Below are 15,162 nucleotides of genomic sequence, written 5' to 3' on the forward strand. Positions count from 1 at the left end.
ACCCTATAATTTCTGCGATCATTGAATTGGCCGTTACAACCGTTACAACCGGACTGCGGTCCGCATAAACGCAGGGGCAAGCTAACCGGAGCGTCTGTCTCGCCCGTCATTCGGAGAGATAGAATATTGCTTCTTTGTCTTACAGTAGGCTTTCACCAACAGAATTCTGAACAAATACAAATATGTGTGATTAAGAATAAAATTACTTACCATTCACAACAGCTTCCGTGAGCCTTACACCCTGCTCGCGCTGGTCCGCTTGAGAGGCAAACTGCCGGCTGTTTATACGTCATCAAGTTGTATTTCACGTCAAATGAACTTAAAATTTTATATTTTTTTGATTAACTGATCATTTTAAACTCAGACAAGTCATGATTGTACATTGTATCAATAGGCATAATTTGTGTGTCATCCGAATTCAATAAGATAACAATTACAAGTAAAAAGTCTAACATTATTTCTGAACTTGATTTTTTATCTCTCAACAATATAAATATTTAAGTTATGACTAAAGGTCTCCTGAATTAGTTTTTGGAGTGTACACAGAATGAGAGAAAAACACACAATTACTGTAAAAACTGTTTTTTCATGCATTAATACTCTTGGTCATTATTCTAAATGTTGATCATGTGGCCCTCTGATCAAACAAACACATTTTTGTGGCCCCGCTGTGATAAAAGTTGCCTAAATCTGGTTTAAATGATCAACTTAAGGTTTATTCAGGAGCATGAATGACACTTTCATTTTGGCCAAAGTAAGTTGAGGAAGTGTACAGCCCTTCCGTTGCAGCATCTGGTTCTACAGACGGTGACGACCGGGGGGAGAGACCTGACAAGAAACTCATTCCCGATTGGATGTCGCGACACAGCGTCACTCAAAATCACTTAAGGTTCAAATTTTTCAACTTTGAGCGACTTCTAGCGACTCAGGACGCGCAGCAAAGTTGCTGGAATCGGGATGTTGCTTAACGGCGCGTTATTCACATTGATTTTGTATGTAATGTAGTCGCTGAAGTCGCATTAGGTCCTAAAGAGCTGCTGTAGGGCTTGCTTCAAATCTATCCCTGATTCAACATTTCTGATCATATGAGTAGCTTGTTCATGCTTCTGCAGAATTAAGTGATTACTTCAAGACCGTTGGAACATGTTGACATCTAAACCATGCAGGACAGTAGCTCTCCATGACCAGGAACCTTGTAATAGTGTCTTTAACACTGAATTTGTTGCTACATCTTTATTCTGGTGGATTCAATTTGGATCATCAGTTGTTATAATAAAATTCTCAAGAGTTCTGTTTAGGATTTAACATTGCTGCAGATTAAAGTCAGATTTCTAAAAGTTGGTGTTAATATATCACAGAAAAGCAGCTTTTTCTCACCTAAATGTATGCTATCAATGATTGGCTCATCTGATACTGTTATATATGCACAGTATGTTACAGAACTATTCAAAGTAGTCACATTAAGAACATGATGTGGTGAATGTTTAGCTTATTAGACTTGCTCCTTATTTAAGAACAAAGCCCCTTGGAAAGTTAGTTGCCAAATTTGAATTTACACGTAAACTATATCCAGTGCTCATTGTTTGTAAATTCATTGTTTCTCTTTTAGGATCTAATAGCAAAAACTCAACTCTGAAGCCATGAATGCTTTCTACAGTTTTGTAAAACCCTGCTGTTAATACTGTTGCACTGCAATTCTGAGAATATCAACAAAAAGTCTTTATAGCTTGATATTGTACTGTGAAACTAGGACACATGACATTCAGTGGGAAAAAAGTAATTTGTCAGTTGGCGTCTTGGTCTGATCGTGCCAAAATGTAACCAGTAGGGGTGGGACGATACACTGAGTTCACAATATGATACAATGGACGATAATGGGCACGTGATAAGGGTATTTGATATTTTTGGAAAAGGAAAAAAGACAAAAAACTATTGCAGTTGTAAAAATAACCATGGTTTTATTTGATTTGAACTCTGGACATACAGTGGTTAACAAATGTATTAGACCACCACCCAAAGTAAGGTTTAGGCCATTTATTAACAGCATTGGTATAATTACCCAAATAATTTTTTACGTTTTCTGCAATGGTTAAAATATATATATATACATATGTAGAACAGAAGTGTCACACTCACTTTAGTTCAGGGGCCAATTTTAACATTATTGTTCCCTAGTTTTCAATATCAGTTGAATTGACTTAAAAAAAATATTGACTTTTGTCACCAATTTTGTGTAATTTAGAGGACATTTTTACAATCGTTGGAAAAATTGAGAGTTCTTCTAACATTTTTGCAGTTAAAAATGACTGCATTAATGTGATATAAACAAAGGAAAACTGCAAGCCTATAAAATATTGTAAAATTTCATTAAATTGCTGAATTTGAGAAATCTGAAACTGGATTATTTAATAATTTACACAACAATTCATGTTTTCTGTCACTTTTACTTTCTCCCGTGGGCTGAAAAGGATGCACTTAAGGCCGATTTGAGTTTGACACATGATGTAGGAGCTCTTTTACTGAAATTATTTATATTATATTTTAAATGCTAAAATATAGTTATTACTGTCATCTATTAATTTTGAAATTTACTGATTTACAAAAAAACTGAAAAAATATGAGAGCATGTCATTATTTCTTGATTAATATGTCAATTATTTCTGTTCTTGCAATCAGAACCACTTTTTGTGGTTCCATGTTATACTTGATTAATTTCTGATTTCTGTTGAGAATTCAGCACTAAAAAAAAAACCCCATAAACAATGTTAAATGTCTAACACGTGCAATTGTTTCCAATTTCAAATGAAGTTCATCTCATTGTTAAAGTCCATTTTCTGACGTTAGCAAACCAAATATCCCAAAAATGTTTGAGTAATGTGTGTGTGTGTGTGTTTTTTAAAGCTGCTGTTTGAAAGAGCTGATAATCCGTGTGACGATTTCTCATTATTTAATGTGTGCAGGTTTTGTAATTTCATTGTGTATAATTCACAAACTAGAAATGTGATTGTTAGTAAGGTTATTTTTGTGTGTTTGTTTGTTTTTTGTGGCAAATGACTGACCTTTTATAAGCTACGTATTGGACATCAGTGCTATACAGGGTAGATACTTTGTCAGTGCTTGAAGAGGTAAATAATCTGGTGAAAAATAAAGATGTGTATTGGTTCTACATGTTTGCCTTCTACACTCACCCACGTAACTGTTTCCGTACTCAGACTGCAGCGTGTTGGATGTACAGGACAGTTAGGGAGACTGTTATCAAACTGTGATGAATGCTTTGTAGCATTTTGAAGTTTAAATGGAGTCGTGTATATTTATTATTTTTTAGTTCCTGTTATCAGACTTGGAACGATTGTTTTCTGTATGATTTGCACTAAATCTTTTCAAGCAAGCGTGGAAATAAACTTAAGAATGTAAAGGTGATCGTGTAACTCTGTGTGTCTGTGTTTTTATTGATATTCAAAGATTGCATGTTCTCCACACCCCTGTTTTTTAATACGTTCTGGTTTCCTTTCATCAGCCAAGAATGTATTTTGGTTTAAATCAGGGATGGGGTCAATTTCACATTTTAGTTACAATTACGTTTTCAATTATTCATGGTTAATTATAATTACGTTCTCAGTTACTAAACTTAAACACAATTACTGAGCCTGAAATAAATAACCGTAGAAGTTAACCTTCCTCTTGTGTTAGCTTTCTGTTAGCATCTCTTATGATAACAGCTCCTATATCAGCTGTAAAATACACTAAAAATGAATATATATAATTAAATCTCTTGGTTACCTTGTTCGGCTTCATAATCAATAAAAATATAGTTTTTAATAGTCATGGTGTGGGCGTCTGAGCCTGTTTTCTGTCAGTTTACCCCTAGATTTATAGTTTTTGAAAATGTTAAAATGTGGGAAAGCTTGATCTGAAACCTATTTTAATAAATACCTACATATGTGTAGAACTGTACATAGATGTAACATGGTTCTCTTGTTTTGCGTTAAATTATAGTCGACAATTTTTATACAATTTTCATGACAATTACAAAGTCAAATATATATCTCAACTCAATGACAATTTAATTGATCAGTTACCCAATTACAATTACAATTACGCCATAATTGTGATTAATGATCAGTTACCCAATTACAATTACAATTGACTCCAACCCTGGTTTAAACCATTGTTTCTCAAAGTGTGTGGTGCGCCCCTAGTGGGGAATAGAGGTATGACGGGTGGGGTGTGACAAACAGGAGGGCATTTTTAATTTCATGCCAATTTTCTTAAAAACCTTGTTGACAAAGATCATAACACTAAATAAAACACCTGCACACAAATAAAGTCATAATGAGAAACCTAAAAATGTAGTAGGAATTAAAAGCATTGACAACTGCAGCTTAACATTTGTTTTTTAATGCAGGTGATTAGTTTCATTTAGTTTTTGAGTTTTGATTGATTTATGCAGTATGTTACTTGCATTATGTTTACTTTTACGTGCACTGAGTTTCTTTTGTTCTTAAGCTTTTTGGGACAGATTCCAAACAATGCATTTTTACTTTTTTTTTTTTTTTTTTTTTTTTTATTGGAGGTAATTATCTTAATCTGGTTTTTTTAATTTAATTTTATCTATTTTTTAATATAAATTATATGTTTCCGGATAGTTCAATACATTTAAAAATGTGTTATTGATCAGGATTATTTGGGGGGGCAATGGGCTTGAAAGTTCACCTTTGTTCAAAGTAGGAAATACACCCTCCCCAAAAATGAACTAAAAAGTAACTAAAAGTTAATCAAAGTCTCGGTGCTATACAGCAGTGACCACACGGTGGCAGCATTTCCTCACTAACCTCTACAGATGTGCATCCAGATGTGTGGTAGTAAAGGGATCATTAGAAATGTTTTCTAATGAAGCAACAAAGGTTGTTACCTAATTTTTTTTTTTTTTTTAAATGGTTAATTTAAGAGAATATAGAATGAACCTACAGTAAGAGCACAGGGTGAATAAAAATAGGATCATTTTTGTGATCAGACGACAAAGCAAATAAACCTCAAGACAAGATTTCTATCATTATCCTTCATTTGCATGGGGATGCTATTTAAAGTGAGTTTACAGACTCTTTTTGTTCGTCTTTTTGCAAAGTTTTATCCATCTTTGCAATAGATTGTCTATTTTTCATGCATTATAATGAATTATCTGTTCACAAACACCTGAGCAGATTCAAACCCCTGCTTTTCACTTTTTTAACTTGAGTGGCAGCATCTCTAAGGAGGTGATCTGAGAACAAACTCTTTCACTAAAAAAAATTAAAACATACATTACAGAAAAATACACCAAACAACAAAAACAATATAAAAGTGAGTCAAAATAAGCTAAATATTTATACTAAAAATGCAAAAAATGACAACAGACATGCACAAAACTACACCGAAAAAGATACAAAAAAGACACAAAATGACTTAAGAATCACACTACAATGGCAACAAAAAACAATAACTGTACAAAAAAAATGCACAAAAAGACAACAGAAAGATACAAAAATATGCATAATGACTCAAAAAAACACACATTACAAAAAAAAAAAAATAGTAAAGAAAAACAACAAACACATTTATCATGTGCTTGTACCCCTTTATAACACTACAGATTACAGAGTATGTACACCTCTTTTTACATCCAACCTTCAAACACATACTCATTTGGCCATACTTAGGCTCCTCCCACTATATGAATACATACTTCTGACGAGCACTGTGCTAGTGACAGATAATAACAGCATAATGTATAAAACCTAAAGTTATGTGTTAGTGAAAGTTTTCTGTCTGATGTAAGAGGTTATCTAACTTGTAAAAATAAAAAAGCAGTAACAGTCAGACTGAAGTGAGGTTGTGTGTCTGGAGGAGACGTGACGCAAACATGGCTGTGCAGAGCAGCAGCTGATGCAAACGGGTTCTAAGAGTGAGAAAAGGTTCAATGCTGTCTGGCCTGCTTGTAATCATGGACGGATTATGGGATGTCTGCCTCCAGGCTGCAGATTTATGAAAGGCCTCCTGTCACTCTCGCCATATACAGCCGGACCAGGAAGACTCAGTGACTGCCAATGACCTGCTGCTGCTAGTGCTGCTGCTGCTGCTGCTCCTGCTAATGCTGCTAGTGCTGCTGCTGCTGCTGCTCCTGCTAATGCTACTAGTGCTGCTGCTGCTGCTGCTCCTGCTAATGCTGCTAGTGCTGCTGCTGCTGCTGCTGCTCCTGCTAATGCTGCTAGTGCTTTTGCTAGTGCTGCTAGTGCTGCTAGTGCTGCTAGTACTGTTGCTGCTGTGTTTCAGCCTCTACGGCCTGTTTGCATCACTTTATGGAACATGTTGATTAGAACTGTGTTAATTATTCAGCATCTCAGTCACAGATCCCTTATGGAGCTTAGGATAGTGATTTTAGGACTTTTTTCATGTTTTATCTTGTGTCTGGACCAATGCGTTGTATTTTCAGGAGAAAATTAACATCCTGGGCCCAGTTTTTCCAAAAGATTTAATCTGGATTAAATTGATTGGGATTTGATAATCCTTTTTTTTTTTTTCAAAAGATTTTTTTTCTCCATTTTACTTTTGAGCTGGTTTATCAAAGCAACATCGGGATGGATGGATCATTCTGAACTGGATTAGAAACTTCTCAGGTTTACCAAATCTGGATAACCAGTGCTCAACAATGGCATCACTGTTTTTTTGAAATCCAAATCAGAAATAGACACTATTTCTGATTTGGATGATGTCATTGCTTTATTATCCTGTTTTATCATTGCATGCATCACTAAAAAATAATCTAAAAACCAACCAGCAATATTTTTGATTGTGATAAGTGACAGAATTAAATATGATATTTGTGGACAATATTAACAGCTGTTTGGGGAATTATTCTATTTTGCTGTAGGTCTATACTGATGATACGTTATATATTACTGTAGCCTGACAGATAAACAAATGGTCCCTGATTATCTGAGAGCTTCACAGACTGTGGATTCTTTTAAACGCAGCCTAAAGTCTCAACTTTTTTAAAAAAGGCCTTTCCGTAGACTTTTTTATGCCTCATTGTTTTTGTAAAACTTGGACAAAGTCGTGGGCCAAGTTGATATTTATGTACAGTAATAATCTTCTTCACACATAACATTTTCATAAGGGTCCACACAAGTTTTGCTTTGCTTTTCATTGAATTTAGAACAAGCAAAGTTCAATACTATACAGTATATAATAAAATATTGCAGACTTAGAAAATACAATTAAAAAAAAAAAAAACACATCAATGGCTTTCATTTCTTAAATAAAATTAAAATAAAGATCATACAGTATGCCTTTTTTTTTTTTTTTTTTGCAGCCTTCTCACATTTGAAAATGCTTGCTTTTTCTCTGGGCAAATGAGTTCACAAACTTTCATCATGTTCTTTTTCACAAACTCTCCCTCATTGAAGGGTGGGTCTGATTTTGCGATCTCTGCTGCCACAATAAAACTAACCTTTACAGCAGCTTCACTTTATGATGTGGCTTTTTTTTTAACATAGCATCTTTGAGTCACGTCCAGGTCCTTGTGTGAGCAGATCCTCCGTCTCCCCATCTATAAACTCACAATTTCAAAGAAAATGATGAGCCAGACGACTCAGAACTCTTGGAGTGAAGTATAAACAACTGCAGGAAAGGAGGAGAACGCCATCACTAGATGTGGGGATATTTTCGGGATCGTTATGTTACGTTATGGAACACACACGGATGTATGCAATCGTCCACGCACTGGCAGGCCAGCCCTAGTAATCATTTGGTATATGCTCATATTTGGCCCGCGGGCCAGAGTTTGACACCCATGTCTTAGGCTTTCTTTGGAGCACTTTGAGATTTATTTAATGTAAAGTGCAATACAAATAAAATGTATTATTATTATTATTATTATTATTATTATTACAGGCCAGGGGTGTCAAACTTTTCTATAGTTCAGGGAACAAATACAGAGCATTTGATCTTAAGTGGGCCGCAGATTCTAGGTGGGAACATTTTTGTGCTCTAGTTCCATGTATATGATTGATTGACTGATTGAATTTATTTTCGTGTCATGCACAGAATGTGCACAGTTCAATCTTGAATAATGTGTTCTGTCTTTTTTTTCCTTTCTTGAAACACACGTCGAGTTTTTCATAATCATCTAACCAAAAAAAAAATCAACGTAAATTGAATACATTTTTTAAAAAAGAACATCCATTATGTTTTCATACAATGGACAGTAAAACAAAAAGAGAATCTCATTTTCATTTTAATCTAGAAGATCACAGGGTAATCAAACTCAGTCTTCCTCTAGGATGCTGTTAAACCTGCCGGTTTCTAAAGATAAAGCCAAGGTTTCTGAACATAACTGCACAGAGGGATCTTTGTCTTTTTAAATTTATCATAGGTTTCTACCCTGTAGCATTCTTTTATGAGACAATACGTCCTTAGTTTTGGTTTACACCATATGTCAACAGACCATTTCTTTCTGTACATAAGAAACATATTGCTTTTAACCTCCTGGATATCACAGACATATTATTCATACAAAATACACATTTTAACTCATTTGCCCAAGGGTGACAATGATAAGTATCCCTGATATAGACCTTTTTTTGTGATCCGACACCTTAACAAGTCTATTCCGAAGCTGAAGCATTTCACATTTATGTCTGATGTTTGGAGGCTCCCACCATATCTCCATTCACAGCGAGAACTGATGTTAATCTATGGACTCCCAAAAAGAACCTCAGAGCTCTTTGATGGACAGAATTATGGACACTGGACACACACATGAATAATAAAGTTGTGTATAAGTCTGAAATTCCAGATTATCACAATGTTTAACTTTGTTCAGCACAGACCGCAGAGCTCTACCAGCTGAATACCTACAGCTTCTTTCACATTGAAATTTATAAATGAGTTATAGAATAGGTACGAAACTGATAATATCAGAGCAATAAGTGACACATAGCAGTCCCAGCAGGATCTTCACTTTCATTTTTTAAATTTTGAGGCCAATTTTTATATAATTCCTGGAAATTTTGTGGAACAATTTAGAGATAAATGCAGAATTTTGGGAAACATTTCGAGTTCTTGTCACAATTTGAGATTAAAAATGAATGCCAATATTATCCCTGCTAATATTGTGGGGTTTCATTGAATTTGTGTATTATTTTGGAGATATCTGGCTGAAATATCTACAAATGAATTAATTGTCTCGTGCAGGCCTTATTAGATGCTCTAAAGGGCCGGATTTGGCCCCCGGGCGTTGAGTTTGACACCGTGTTGTAGCCTATACTGCATCATCCAAATACAATATTATTTTTTTACACTTTTAAAGATTTATCACACTTTGAGCCTGAAACCTACACTGAATCCAGCATTCTGATGGAATCAGTTTAATCTAGATTTTTTTTTTTGGATCAAAATGATCCCAATCCTAATAAAAAAGTTCTGAAAAACTGGTCTAATCTGATCACGTATTTTCTTTTGAAAAAAAACATTTTATAGATTTGATCCAATTCATTTACTTTTGATAAACCATACCCTGGCCTTTTCCCTGGTGAGCACTGACTATATTTTACTGATTGTGACCACACAGACGTGACTGTCAGCATTCATTACTCACCAGTAAAATCCTCTCTGTGAGTATTTGTCACTCATCAGTGGTACTTTTCATTTCTCTGGGCATAAATTCAACTCACCTTCAGTAAAGGAGTAAATATTAACTGAAAGGCAGCAGCTTTTCTTATCTGAAGAGGAAAGGTTTAAGGCCTGCTTTCCTATTCCCAGTCAAATGAACAAAAAGGCTTTTCTTTATCAACCAGCAGCACATTGGGTGAGATTTTTAATTGGAATTTCTGACACTCATTTCCTCAGTTGAAGCAATGGGTTAGATTTTAGGGCCAGTGTTGTATTTCTGTGATGAGTAAGCCCTGGCAACAGCCTGTGCCATGCAGCAGGGTGTGACACTGACATATAGCTGTAATTGCCTCATCCCCCTGTGTCATGGTTGTGTAGCTGGTGCTAACGCTGCACAACATCCAGCTGCAGTGGGAATGGAACGTTAACCAGGAGTATATTGTATATACTCTGATGTGTTTTGTTGCTCCCTCTGGGAATCATTCATCTGTTTCCAAAGCTCAGATTTTTTTCATTTTTTTTTTTTTTTATGCACTTGAAAATTACTGCAGACATCAGATATATTGTCAAAAGTGCAACTTTATTGCTGTGATTGTCCTCAAGAGTTAAAAAGCATAAAATAATCCCAAAATAAAAAGTAAATGAGGCTCTGTCATTCAACTATTTCAAGCTTTAACTCAGGTTTAAGCAAAAGTGCAACAGCCACTTCACAGTAGCTTCAATTTTCTGATTAAGAAATCAGATAACTACATATTGTATAACATATAACATTACAATTAAAACAATTAGAAACTCTTCCCTTAGCTTCTCAGCATAGTGTGAATAAAAGAATAAACATGTCTGTGGCACACATATAGCCTACTCAAAGGGTAAACACAAAGAGGGGGTGGGCTCACACAGCACTACGGTAACCCACCAGGACAAAACGTAAAAAAAGTCGAAAAAACTGTGGTGGGAAAAAATAAATAAAATAAAAATAAATAAATCAATAAATACATTTTAATTTCTTTTGTTTAAAACTCAAATTTACAAAATAATTTTTTTTTTTATCTACAAATTCGATAAATCGATAAATGACATTTTTTTGCCCAGCAGTAGTCAGGAGCCTCCATGCATTGCCACAGATTACACATTGATCTCTGTTTGACTGCCATCAAGTGGTGACAGAGAAACAATCTCATCAAAAAGGCGCAAATAGAGATTTATTTTTCAATAATTTACCACACAATTATCTTATCTCTCCAAAAAAAAAAAGGCAAAATCATTTTTTTTTTCCAATCATGCTTTTAATGGAAAAAAACATTTAGATGCACCACATCAGACCTTGTTAAACTACCTCACTCATCAATGCGTTCTAGCTTGGAAGATGATCATAGAACACTTTTATAGATGCATGTGGTTGCTTTAATTAAACAACAACAAAAAAGAACTTAATTGAATGAGAATCTGTTGTAGAAGCAAAAATTTAACTTTTTTGAAAAATGTAATTTGACAGTTTTGTTTTTGATGTTGGTACGTGAATTACAGCTAGTTACCATTTATGTGTTCTCGCAAGTTTAAAAAATAAATTAATTATTGTATTTCATACAATATTGTACATGTAAAGGTGACATTTGTAATGATTGATTAGTATCAGGATATATCATATCGTGACGTAAAAATACACACTCCTACTACTATTGAGATTTTGAGTGTTTAATAAACAAAAATAGTTTCACTAGTAAAGTGTTTTGGTGCACTAGTGGGCGTAAAACTCTATTTTTGTTTACTAGTAGTATCCTCCAAATATCACCAGTACTATTAGTGACACTTCTCACTTCACCAGTAAAGTGTACTGGTGCACTGGTACAGTGTATTGAATATTACTAGCAACTCACAAAACGACAACACAAATACACAAAATAAGAAAATAAAACTCCTGAATAATGAAAAGAACAGAAAAACAACAATAAAGTACACAAAAAAACACACACATTAAGAGAGAAGAATACTTACTATTACCACAACACACAAAACTACAACAAAGACACACTGAATGAGAGAAAAATACTGTTGTAAAAAATCACTACAAAATACACAAAAAAACAAACAACACCAAAAACACACACGGGGAGAATAATTTTAAATATTACCAACAAGACACAAAAATTCACAAAATAAGAGAAAAATATACTGAATAATAAAAAGAACAGACAAAAACACACAGAACGATGATAGAAATGATCTAACGTGAACTGAAAATACAAACATCAGGAGGGAGATGACCCTAAATGATAAAAAAAATAGAGAAATAAATTATTCAGGAGGCAGTAAATACTGTTTCATTCCACTTATTTACAAAATGAGATTCATTAAAATGTGTTATCGCTCATTCATTATTATGCTTTATTCTGAATTCTGAGCCAAATGTTCTAGTCAGTTAAATGGGGTACTAGCCAAAAAAGTTTGAGAACCATTGCACTAGTACACTCCAAATCTGAGCACTAGTAGCTTAACTATGGTCAATATCACTGATATTAAATTGATGCTCAAATGGCTTTCCATAAGAATCAGTTCTGCTTAATATTCATCAGCTGAGCTTTTATTAATTTAAAGTTTTTAAACAACTTAAACTCTGGAAATCCTGGATTAGTCTTCAGATGTTTTTTTTTTTTTTTTTTTTTTAAAGCAGCACTTGGCAGTTTCTCCTCCTTTTTTTTTGAGAAGCTACAAACCACATCGCCTGAGCTTACACGACTCAGCGATAACTTCAAGCTGCGATGCAGTATTTGTATGCTGAACCAGCCAGGAGCGTTGATGAATCCTCGTAGGAAGGAGTCGCCATCACAGATAATCAGGACAAAAACAGCCATCCAACAAGCCTGAGGCTAAACCTTTGATCTCACTTCATCTTCATTGTCAGCCAAACACACAAATGCCACTAAAGGAAGACACGAAGCAGGGGGCGGGGCTAGAGCAGGTGTTGGCAACTGGTGGCCCTTGCTCTAATTTTGTGAGAAATGAGAGAAAAAATATAAAAAAGGGCAGAGAAATGTACAAAACCACAACAAAATACAATTTTTTTAAAAATCCAATTCGGGAAGTGGGGCGTTCGTGTAAGTAATGACATTTCTGCCTAGCAACGCCGGTCGCCATATTTGTTTGGGGTATAAAAACGTGTTGACTCCAGTTGTAACTGAAGAGGTTTCACCAAAGAGCTGCTGTGTGTTTGGTTGTTCGTCCTGTGGCAAAAATAATAATTCAGATATAAAGTTTTTTCTAATTCCAAAAGAGAAAAATTGCAGAAAACACTGGCTTTCCTTCCGAGGATGTTTGAATATACTGTAGTATGGTAGAGCAGACAAGGGCAAAAACTGGTCTCCACAAACATCTCATGGTAAGTGAACAGTTAAGATCTAAAATGAGGATTTTAGGGGCTTTAGTTTCATTCTAAATGCAAAATGTTGTATTTCTATCCAAAGTACACTGTGATTAATGGCGTGGAAGGATTTTACCGCATGATATTTCATAAAATGGGCTTTATCGGGCAAAGTTTGCAAGGTTATTTTAATGGCTGTGACTTTACATGGTCACACTGTTAACTTGGCCTTATATCGTCCCCTGGCCTCTTCTGAGGGTGTGTCTTCATAATTTTATGCCATTTTATAAGAATACAGAGATATAAATCACTCCAGTATTAAATAAAGGACGCGGACAAGTAATTTTCCCCCATTTCAAGTTGGCACCCGTTTATTTACTCCCGTTAACGTTATCTATGGCTGCGTCCCAATACTCACACTTTCCCGCTTGCCTTCCTCAGTTACGCTCTCTCGCTGAAGGGTGTGAGTGTGTAGGGTGTCCCATTATATGAAGGGAATTACCCATAAGTCTTTTTGTAGTGGGACGTTCTAATCTATTCAAGGGTAAATAAGGTATCAATTATTTCATTTCTGTAATACGTGTTGTATCAAAATACATGTTCTATTACAAGGGCTTTGGTACATGTAGTTATGTTTCGCACATTTTGCCAAATTCTTTGTAATAGTGAAAATATGGCTGATTCAATTTCTAATCTTTCACAGGAACAGATGAAATAACATCACATTTTATTCAGATGAGGGCAGAAAATGACCAACTTTTCACAGGCCACCGAAATGCTTTTAAACAAGGAGTGAGTTTATTTATTGCATTTTTTTGTATTGTTTTAACAAGGAAAACTAAAAAAAACCCATTAATTTTAATTACTTTATATATTTTGCCATCATGATTGATGACATCCTGACTCAGGTGGATGATGTAACCGCAAACTGTCACAATTCTACAGTTTCAGCAACACTTGTTCCCACTTTACATCCGAAGTGCACCCTTTGTGGAAGTCCGTAGGGTGTAGTGTGGGTATTGGGACACAGCCTGTGACGTGAGCCCGACTTCCCAAATTCAATTTAACTTTATTTAGATGATGTTATAGCTCCACCCCTTTCACTTAGGTTCTGTGTGGGACTGGCTGATTGGCTGGTTGACTACACCTGGGGCCTGGACTAGTCACACCACTGGGAAGGAAGGAAGGTCCTCCTCAGCTCTGCTACAGACACTCTTAGGGACTTATTTTGTGATTTTGTTTGTTTTTGGACTCTTTAGTTTATGATGTGAGTTTGGAGTTTAGTTATGTAAAATGATGTTCCTGTTTTCCCCTTTAAGGCGGTAAGTGAATTCTCTGTTTTGTTATGTTAAAGGTATTGTGGAGGATGTTATTTTGGCTTCCAATTCCAGGTGGATCATCTAGACTATTGGTATTCCTAATTGTCAATCATTCTGACGTAAGGCCGTACGTGCTCGTTCCCTGCTAGTTTTTGCTTGATGCACATGCGCACTAAAGATGCGTTCACACCAAACACAACTGGAGTGATTGAAGTGATTAGATTACATTCAAATCAATGTAAATGACGCGACCTCAAGTTATCTCCCCTCAAGCGACATGATTTGAGCAACAAGTCAAGCGCGACCTAATCGCTCAAAGTTGTAAAATTTGAGCTTTTTTTTTAAGCGTCAACACTGTCTGTAGAGCTGAGGCAGAAGCCCCTCCCACCCACTATAGTGAGACAGTTGCAGCGGAGGTCTGCAGCCAGGACCTCTAGCGTTTAACTTCTTGAATAAGCATGAACTCATCCTTTAGCAACCCCGTAAGTTGATCATTTAAATCGTAAAAGCGGCGCTGTCTATGATACGGCCGGAAAAGAAGTGATCGAACCTCTGTCTGTCAGCTGCAGACACACACACACACACACACACACACACACACACACACACACACACACACACACACACACACACACTGTTCCCTGGTCATCACGTCACTGGAGCGCCACTATGTTCAAGCGATTCAATTATATTTATTTATTCATTTATTTGATAGGGAGAAGTGTGAACAATCAACATGTGCCACACTACATTTATAGCCAAGGCTAATTTGCAATGTCCGTCCCTGGAAGGGCTTTTCAAATGCACATAGAAAATACAGAAAACTGAAAATACATT

General features: G+C 35.5%; 1 protein-coding gene across 1 annotated transcript in view; it reads left to right on the plus strand.

Moving 5' to 3' along the window:
- The first annotated feature begins 14,264 nt into the window (after positions 1 to 14,264).
- Positions 14,265 to 15,162, plus strand: part of LOC114466788 (kazrin-like) — a 242,594-nt gene continuing 241,696 nt past the window's right edge. The window contains exon 1 of the mRNA XM_028452521.1: positions 14,265 to 14,328. The gene's annotated coding sequence lies outside the window, so the exon portion shown is untranslated. The remainder of the gene's footprint in view (positions 14,329 to 15,162) is intronic.

Source organism: Gouania willdenowi, chromosome 7, assembly GCF_900634775.1.
Source record: "Gouania willdenowi chromosome 7, fGouWil2.1, whole genome shotgun sequence".
NCBI lineage: Eukaryota > Metazoa > Chordata > Actinopteri > Blenniiformes > Gobiesocidae > Gouania > Gouania willdenowi.